This window comes from Pogonomyrmex barbatus, unplaced genomic scaffold (genome assembly GCF_055798465.1).
Source record: "Pogonomyrmex barbatus isolate J1 unplaced genomic scaffold, ASM5579846v1 scaffold2, whole genome shotgun sequence".
Taxonomy (NCBI): Eukaryota; Metazoa; Arthropoda; class Insecta; order Hymenoptera; family Formicidae; genus Pogonomyrmex; species Pogonomyrmex barbatus.
This window is the reverse complement of record NW_028297116.1, coordinates 2,046,000-2,056,474: the sequence shown is the minus strand read 5'-3', so window position 1 is coordinate 2,056,474 and position 10,475 is coordinate 2,046,000.

The window sequence follows — 10,475 nt, the reverse complement described above, 5'->3', positions numbered from 1 at the left end:
CTGCTGTTGCTGCTGCTACTACTGCTGTTGATGATGGTGATGCTCTGGTATGAGGGGTTGCACAGCTACCCCTCAAGAGTGCTGATGTCGGTTCTCGATTCCTGCAGATCACTCGTTGTGGTTGTGCGTACGTGACACGTGCGCGTGACACAGGAGCGAGCATGTATTGCCGTTGTCACTGGCGTAGGACGGTGAATTCTTTACGAACAATATTGAAGTTATTAATCAACATATTCTCTTAACAGATGAAGAATATTTCGAACAAAAAAAACCGCACATTGATTTTTTGCTAAGAAATAGATCAGATACATCTATTTTTTTATAATCGACTGCGAAAGAAGTCTTCCGCAAACTAAACTAAATTAAACTAAACTAAATTAAATTAACTTGATAAAACCAATATTTAAAAATATATAATTAATTACATTCTTCTATATAAATTTTTAAGTGGAGTTTACATATTTTTTCTCTTTTTACACTAGAATTTTTATTTGAGGCCTCATTATAAAGATGTGTTTCTTAGAAATTACGTAAACAATAATCTTCCTTAATACTCTTACAAAAAAAAATTATTTCTAGATTAACAAAAAATTTATTATAAAAAAATATGCAAAAAATAGGAGTGTATTTCATGTTATATTTCATGTTATAGAAACATAGTCTGCATATTATTCGTTGTCAAATTAAAAATTAAAACGTACTTGAATTAAAGAAAGAAAAAATCTCCGTATTTTTTACAAATTTCGAATTGACAATATGTGCTATATTGCCATCACTAGCGGTATAAACTGTATATCGCAACCGCAATATTTCGCTTTACCTATATAAACGGTGATTTCGTATTCTTAGTACGTATACACGCGGCACCATACTTTGCGTAAAGTTGAATTTATGTTGGACCACGTATTTGGAGCTCCGTAGACTGGGTCGCCCAGCCTGATTTAAAAAGGAAATTGGAAAATGTAAAATAGGAAGCCGCAGTTACAATACGTTGTATACTCTCCACTACGCTTTCGTTTATTTAGAATAAGAGCGGAAGAAAAGAAACTGAAACGGAACTGAAGCTATCCTGCGATTCCATTTGTCATACCTTTCAAATTAATTAAGACAGTCATGTGAAATTTTAAATCTTTTTTAACTTTTCACGCAATCTATAAAGACAAAAGTTTATCTAATTTTATCTAATACAGGCTAAATTTTTAATTTTGACAAATTTACTGATCAATTTACAAATCCGTTTCTCACAAATTCGAAAATAGTCTCTCCATTATTTATCGCCCTTCTATTTCTTTCTCTAAAATACTCTATAATTTACAATTCTATAATTGCGAAGAATATATTTCCAGAATAGGTGAAAACGTGTGTGTTTACACGGTTCAATTGTGCAATGAACTTTCCAGGAATAATCGGATTAATGCGGGATGCGATTTCCGGTAGATCGATAAGGACTCTCGATCTGGTCATCGACCTCTTAAGCTACGCAACACTCTAAGCGTAAGCTATCTGTAAATCTCTTCCTCGCAAACTCCGTTGCTGTTTATCGCCCCACGCCGCTTCCGGCGCAACACATGTACGTACGTACGCACGCACACGCGCATAAATATACCCCGGGACTCCTGCAAAAATCGAAGAGAGAACAGCTGGTCAGGGTGCCACGTTCCCGAGTCTCCTTCCTAATGTGACGAGCGTGTAAACTCTTTTCTTTCCTTTTCCCTCTCCTCCCTCCCTCTCATCTCTCTCAAGAGAGACAAAGAGAACAGAGAGAGAGAGAGAGAGAGAGAGAGAGAGAGAGAGAGAGAGAGAGAGCGTGGATGGTAATTCCTATAGAAGATTGGCTGCATAGTAGCGATACCAAGGCGATATACGTCGTCTACTTGTTGTCGCCGGCAAGAGTAGTAGTGCGGCGAGGGCGACTGTAGTGGTGGTGCAAGGGTGGCGCACGCCGGGGTGATACTACGCAGGGATCGTATTTCCCCTCGTGCAAAAACGAGGAGAAACGAGGGTGGCGCGGCACGAGCGTAGGGAGGAGTGCGATAGTGCGATAGCAGCACGCGGCGGTACGAGAGGAAGACGAGTAGAGAGAGAGAGAGAGAGAGAGAGAGAGAGAGAGAGAAAGAGACACGAAAGGGGCGAGCGAGGGCGCGAGGGGAGGAAACGTGAATCGCACATGCGCCTGCGTTCGGCATCGACCCGATGTCTAGGCAACACCTGGTAGCGCCCCACGTGCCACGTTAGGGTGGCACCACCGTCACCCCGCGCAGGCCGCGCGCGCGATCCGTGCCCTCTCTCGGTATATCGAATATCCCACTGGTCTTCCTCCCTCTCCTACTTCTTCATTCCCGACGGGGCATCTCGTCTACTGACCCACGCCAACGGAGGAGAGACGAGATAGACGTCTTTCGTCCCTCGCTTCCTGAATTCTGCGCCCGATGCACGCGCCGCGGATGCCCGGCGCCGCGACGAGGGAATTCCTTTTTCGGGGTGGGGCGCGCGGCTGGAATTTCGATACACGAGCTCGCGCGGGTGGGTCCGTTGCTGCGCAAACGATTCTACGGGGTAGAGAGAAGGGAGAGAGGGAAGGGGGGAGAGAGGAGGAACTCCAGAGTATGCTGTGTAATGCCGATATTACACGCGTCGCGAAACGCGATCCCGCCAAACGCGCCAGCGTGACTATGGAACGGAGCAATTTTTTCCGCATTTCTCGAAAGTCGTCTCTATCGTCGCTGGCTTCCCGTGGGAAAACGGCGAGCTTTTTATGCGACAGCAACGCATACAATAAACGTAAAGTACAGTACGATAAATGTAATGTTGAATTTGGACTGATTATGACCACTCGTATGTGCACACGACTCGTATATACGTACGAGTATACGAAAGATTTGCTCGAGGGTTGATACGAGAGGAAACTAGTTTAAACGAGAGAATAGGGAGCAAACGAGGCGAAGAATGCGACGCGTTCTTATTTCCTGTAGGATAAAAATACGGCTGCTGCTGTATACGGTTCGTACCGCGATCCATCCTCCTTCTCTCCCTCCTCCGTGAAAATTAGTTCCTCTGCATCCCCACCGCTCAACGTTGCCCCGCCGACACGATTAAATGCGAGGAAACCTCGATATTTGAACTCGATAAAGAGAATTGGGAATTTCTCCCGCGAATAATATTTGCTAATTGGAACTTTCTCGTTGAGAAATAGGATATTACACAGAGTGACCTAGAATCCTCGTTCGTGCTCCACGTGGCGAGGCCTTTCGACTATTTCAATCCCATTTTCCTACTTGAAATCCGCGTATGGAAATATCTCAATTTTGGAGAATATTATTTAATTACTTTAAATTAAATTAAAATTGATTAAGACAAGTGGCGAGTCGGTTTTGATTTATTAATTAAGTTATAAATGAATGCCAAATAGAATAATAAGTATTGCAGGATCAATTATTTCTTTTGTGAATTATCGAAAAAGGTTTTAACTAATAGTAATACCTGAAATCTGAAAATATTTTTATCGAATTTTTATTTAAATTATAATTAAATTTATCAAACACTTACGACACTTTTGTTTCTACATTCGCATGCCCTAAAGATCTGTCTTATATCGCAATGTACATCTGCCATACGTATCTTAAATAATGTATCGACATAACATCATTTACGTTTAGGCTTAATGTGTAATTTAAGTTATCTTAAACACGAAAGATTAAGAGAAAATTAAATGCTACGATGCAAACTTCTCCATTGGGACAAAGAATTATTTTCATCTTACGGAGATATTTCGCAATTCTAGTACTCTTTTGTGTAATCTCGACGTAATAGCACCTATCTTTCTCTCTGTCACCGTCTTCCTCCATCTCTCTCCTCCATTATCGAGCAACATTATTCCCTTAAAGTCTTGCTTTGGGGGGAGCTTCAATCGAGAAAGCCATCAGCGATAATCTATTACCAAACGATGCACCCACAAAGAGCAGATAAGCCTTTGTCGTTTTATATAACCGCGCCTCTCACCTCGCGACACCAGTTACGCGAAATCGTTATTAATTAGTTCAGCTTATCGTGAAGAATCGGGGCCACGTCAAGGTACCTGAATTATTTCCATGAACGCGAGCGAGCTCGGGGTCACGTAGGATATTTACCCTAAACCTCCTGCATACGACGTATTAATGACGATCGTCCGCGCTTCTCCCACGTTATTCGCGGATGAAAAGAATATTCGCGGGGCATGTAGTAGACGAGCATAACATACTGTGCCTGATAGTCTGAAAAAGAATTTAGATCGAGCGAACGAGCACGAACAAGCACGAATGAACAACTACTTGTTTCAACCTCCAATACGTTGACACCATTTGCACTCGTTGAAACGAGCTGTTCATTCGTCTACGTTCGCGCTTTCTTCGGCTTTAAAGAAGTGCCCATCGGTGTGTGTATATTGCGAACAGTACAGTGTACCCAATGAAGAGAGAAGATACAAACGAAAGAAGCGAAACTCTTCTCTCTATCCTTCCCTCCTCCTCTTCCGCTCGTCGCGCACGCTGTGGTGAGTTAAGAGCAAGACGTATGCGTGCGACGAATAATTTACGAGGCTCCGATTTAGATCCCGATTCGGCCACTCGGTCCTCCACGGGGGAGGCGGGGGGGGGGGGAGGGGGGGTACGCGAATCGAGAGTGCGATTGTGCAACCCCGGGAATGAGATCAGCCCACCCACGACGTTAAGCGATATGAATCGCGCCGACGACACGCCATTCGGCTCGTGTCTCTCGTAATCTCTTTTTAAAATACACCTGAAAGGCCCCCTCCCCTCCCTCCCCGTCAATGTGGTAGTCCCGAATCGCTCCGGGCGTTATAAAGAGGAGCGCCCGGTAACGAGATATAAATTTTGATATTTCGCTTCCCGTTGATGCTTCTCTCCCCTCCCCCCCCCCCCCCCTCCTCCCCGTTCCCCTTCCGTCTGTGTATGCCTCAATCAGGGCTGCGCAAATATTTTGATTTCAGACCGGTGCGACGTTCGTCGGCGGAAATTTCTCTATGTGCGCCGAGAGAACGAGCTCTTTCGTTCTTCATCGCCAGGAAGATCGGCTGAATGGCGACGCGCCCTTTTCCAATTACGGTTACCCCTTTCGGGAGGGTTAATGGCCCTGTAGCAAAGGGGCTTATTGTATATAGAAATTTCATATCGCCGTCTATGCACGTCATTAATTTTCATTCTGACCTTTCACGATTATACATTATCGGTTTCAGGCTGATCTTATATCATAGCGCGATAGATAAGATGACGTTGCTGAATTTTCAAATCCTTCTGGCAGTATAACGTAAATAGGACTACTTTTAAACAAACAACGGCTAATATTGTTATTATATAATCCTCGAATCCTTTTGACGTATCGAAATGCAATTTTCGCAAAATCAAATCAGAAATTAATTGAAACCCACATTTTCAAACTCGATTATTGTCACGTTGCTATCGTATAAGTCGTTTAACTCGCATCCACAGGTAGTTGATTTCATTGTCCGGATTTCGTCGGCCACGTTGGATCGCGCTTCATGTTTGCCTGCAAGAACGCAGGACCTCGAGTTTTGGCTCACGAGCTTACGTTCAGTGCATTTTATTTCGAAAAGCGCTCCGCAAACACACAAACTTTGGCACCCTTGTACGATTTGGCACACTTTTACACACGACGGATCTTTTGTAGGTAGAAAATTGACGAAATTGTGCGAAGAAAAAGAATTCTTAAGATAATGACAAAATGTACGAAATATACGAAAAATATAAATATATATTGGCAGGTAGTAATCGTCGATAATTTAAATCAGTTATTTACGGGCCTGCCGTCGGGTCATTTAGGGGGTAGTCTAGGCGTTCAAGGTTTCGGCTGCTGGCTGGACCAAACTTCAGGTAACTATGCGAAAGATCGATCGTCGTGCTCGACGTTTTATGCATGTTGCACGTACGGGCTACCCTGCACGGTTCGCGTGATTTCAATCGTGGAACACTTTGACGTGACACTTTCCCGATATATCGCAGGCAAGAATAAAAAAGCTCGATGCTTTATGCGGCCGCATGTACAGTTCGGCGATTGACTCCATTCTGCGCTTTCCCGCTTTTCCTGCCGACATGCCGCTCCTCGCTCGATGAACAAAGGACAATAAACAGCCGAAAACTCGTGCCCGCCATTGGCAATCCCGAGCCGTAATTTCGAACGTCGTGCACTGTGACAAGAAGTAGAGGAGGGGGACGACAGCTTGAGCGCCTTAAATGCTTCTTGTGGTTCTCGGGTTACAAACAGCGTGACCATAAAATTATCGAAGAACCTATCATCTGTGGTTGCGAAGATTATTGATAATCAATTTAAATATCTTTATGCATACAAAATATATTAATTTCTGCGTGCAATTTTATAATGCCGCAACGTGCGAGTAAGTTTTCCGATTTTCGTAGAAGTAATATCGATTGCTTGTTTATAGGGAAAAATAATTAGATAAAAATAAATTAAAATTAATTAAAAATATTAATCTACCGATAAGTATTTTTTTTTTTTCTTCACAAAGACGTCGAGACGGCAATAATTTTCTTAAGTAATAAACGAAGAGAAATGCTTGGAGGCGAAGCTTTCGAAGGACAATATTTCCTCTCGCGAGTATTACATTAAATATGACGTCTCCCTTCTGGAAAATCTTGGAGAGGGCGCACCTTTCGTTTTTCCTCTTTGCTTCATTATGCATTATTTATCTTACTGAGTTTGCCACTGCATTGCGTCATCTCGTAATCTACTTATCCATAAAAGTGGAACGCCGGGCCCTTCCGCATTGTGAAAAGTGCGGCTGTTTGAAGTATTAACTTGCCATGTTATTCCATTGTTATTCCGAGAGAAAACGCTTCTCTCGAAGCGTATATTCTCGAACAGTAAGTTAACGTCCATCGCTAGGGTCGATACCGCGATAATGTCTGGAATTATCGATCGGCATGCATTAATGGGCTTCTCCTCGTATCGTGAAAATCAAGGATGACAAGAGGGGGAATCCGGAATAAGCGGGACTTTTGTGAGCCATAATAAAAACCTTCATCGTCGTTGAAGGAAGAAACGACGAAGAAACAATACCGAAGGGGGAAATGCGTGATTCATTCAAAGGTTAAATACATCGTAAAAATATTATTGATACTAAAATTGTACTATTTTTAATTAAAAGTATAATTATGCGTAATTTTTTTCTGGGTAACGTCGAAATTGAGTTTTACACTTCTAGCGTAGCACTCTATCGGATTATTTGAGTGTTTTATATCGAGGAAAATTTGTTGAACGTGAGAACGCAAGACACGCAACAATTGTTCGCATTATTGTCTGACAGTTTCGCCTAATACTGATAATTCACCGTTGTCCGTCGGACTTATTGAGGAGTCTTAACGACAGGATCGAAAGGGCGGTTTCTGTCGCGATGTCTGTTTGCGTCTCATCGCCACCCTATGCGTGAACCCACCCTTCCGAGTAAGCGCATGCCAACTGTTATAGGGGTTCTAAAACAATACAAGCACGGGACGCTGACGTATCTGCAGCACTTTATCGCGATGTATTACTCGACGGATTTACGATTTACGAATCTGAAAACGAACGGGAACAGGGATTGGGGATCCGTTGCGCGCGCGTGTTACGCGCTTGTGTGCTTCGTGTGCTATGATGTTTTTAAAGTCAACCTCGTACGTACGTAATTTGGACGGCCGCGAATAGCGCAGATCACGCTCGTAATAAAATCAACACTTAACACGATGGTTGGTTAACCGGAAACATTATTTTTACAATCCGAATGTACACACACGGTAATGTTAATATCGCACCGTTTGATATTAAAGATTTAAATCGCAATTTAAATTTTTTACCTCCAGACGATAGTATATATTTTTTTAATTGTAGAAATTAAATTAAGCTAATCTAAAGATCACATTAAAATACTTGCGTACGAAAATGTGGCGTAAATAAAATACACAACTTTAATTATGCTTTTATCATACTCAATTTTATACTCGAATTAGAAAAATGTAGCTATTATTACATGGAAAAAGTGAAATTGAAATTTTTAGATCCTTTGATCTGTTGAAATTTCGAGTTAAAGGATCTTTGTATATGAATTTTGCATTTCTGGCAACGTCGCTTCGACTATCCCTCTTTCAAGCACCCTTCCGTAATTCTAGGGTGAATCATCCCTCGTTCTCGAGCTCCGACGAGTCCCCGCGCGTACTTTGTACCGTCGAAGGAGGTCAGGTCTTTGTGTCGGATGATATAAATTTATGCGTAAGGAGACGAGGGCCGGACCAAGTAAGATAGGTGACGGAGGAAAATATCATGCGATGTTAGAGAGATAAGCGATTGGACGGATTTAGAAGAACAAGTAGGGGAAACATGCGAAATGCTGATGCTTATGGCATGTATATGCGCGACTGTTTTTTTCTTCTTTTTTTTTTTTTATATTATCTTTTTCATCTTTCTCATCTTTCGGATAAATTGTCGATGTTGTAAATGACACAAATCACATTTCTTAAATCGAAATATCGATTAGATACAAATTATTCGTGATGTATTTTAAATAATCCTATATAAAAATTTTATATATATATATATATATATATATATATATATATATATATATAAGTATGGTACATCTACATATCTAAAGTAAATATATAAATTACGAGCATTTTTCATTCGTATATTGGATTTTCATCCCTATATCTCTGTATGATCTGTGTAAGTCTCGGACTTGTCTGTTATTTGAATTTATCGTTACCCAAAATTTATTTATGCCCCACTCGAGGTATGGCTCATACATATGCGACGATGAGAGAAATATAGAGGAATATAGATGTAAAAACATTTATATGGTTGTAAGTGGGAAGAACCGTTTGCATGTGTGTATTTCCATGCTTCTCTGACGTCATAATCCAAGATAGCTGATGCAGATAACAAGGACCTTTAAAGATTCGTTGTTTTACGTGGATTTGCAGGTATCGATTTTGTGTACTTTGTTGTACTTTCCAACATAGTTCATTGTGCTAAGTAATCCGTCGACATGAAAACATTTCTTATGTTATTTTCTTTCAAGCAGTTTAGCTACGTTTTCTCTCATGGTATGGTAAGTACCTCGCCTTCGCAGTACCTAGACGAATATTTTAGAAACAGCAAAATTATTAACCCAGATGAATTTAATTCTTAATGTCATTTATTCACTTTAATATCTCCAACGGTTTATCTTGTAATTTGCGAACGGGCTACGTAATCGTGGCCGAATTTCATAGGGCGGAAAGGCGAGGATTCTTCGATATTTTTTCTCATTTGCCGTAAACGGCGCGAGCGCGAATAATTACATTAAGAATTTTCATTCTGAAAGGATTTTTCCGTTGAGCTTTCTCAGCGATTACCTCAAACTTCTCAAAATTTGAATCTCTCGCGCTTTTCTTATGAAATTTATTTTTTACTAGTCTGAAACGAACAATTTTTTATTGTAATTCTTTATAATCGTAAGATGATTGAAACATTAAGTATCAATTTGCGTTTGCAAAACGAGTCACTCAATATTTTTCAGATTTTTTTTAAATAAACGTACAAAACAAATTTCTCTCTCGTTTCACGCACGTCTATGGTAGAAGGCTCTTAAAATATCGAAGACTCCTCGCCTTTCTCTTTTTTTTCGAATATACAATGATGCATTAAAAAGTTAAAAATTAAAGTAAAAGATTAATTCGAGGTAGCCGGTTCCTGATCTTCCGGCCGTAGTCATTGTGCCCGTATTATCGTGTTTTAAACGAAGTTTTAAATTTTACGGCTCAACTTTAAAGTCTCAAGTTTCACGGCGAGCCATTATCTAACGTAATTTACAGTTCCAGAGTAAATCATCTCCGTGATATGGCGCTAGTTCGGAGAGTGTCTTGGGGGAAAAAGCGATGAGTACAAAAGGAACGAGAAACACGGAAAAGGAATGGAATTGCAAGTCCTACGAGCGAACGTCGTTATGTGCTATTAACGTCATCTATTATTCATTTGTTATATAGTCGCCTATCCCTATAACAATTATATATCATTCATACTAATTTAGAGTTAAAAGTAAAAGAGACTGTGTTAAATGCAGCTTAATAATATCAGACGTAATTTAGACTGATATATCCAGTTCAATTAAAACTCGTTTGGGTACGTCAGAGTAATGGGCCAAGTTAATAATTACATTACGCAGGATAAATGGATCGTTACTGTGCTAGGAAGAAACATTTTTAATCTACGACCCATCTCTTCTGAAAACTTTTAATAAAATTCTGTATTAAATAGAAGTAAATTCTGCATCGCGTACGCTATAATTAATTGAGCTTCGACGTTCCTTTTTTTTCCCCTCTCTCTCCTTTTTGCTTTATTTCAATGTCCATAAAGTGACTGAAATAAGGGGATCTTGAAAAGAAAAGCAACATGGTCCCTTTGTAGGGGGGGGGGGGGGAGGGATGAAATCC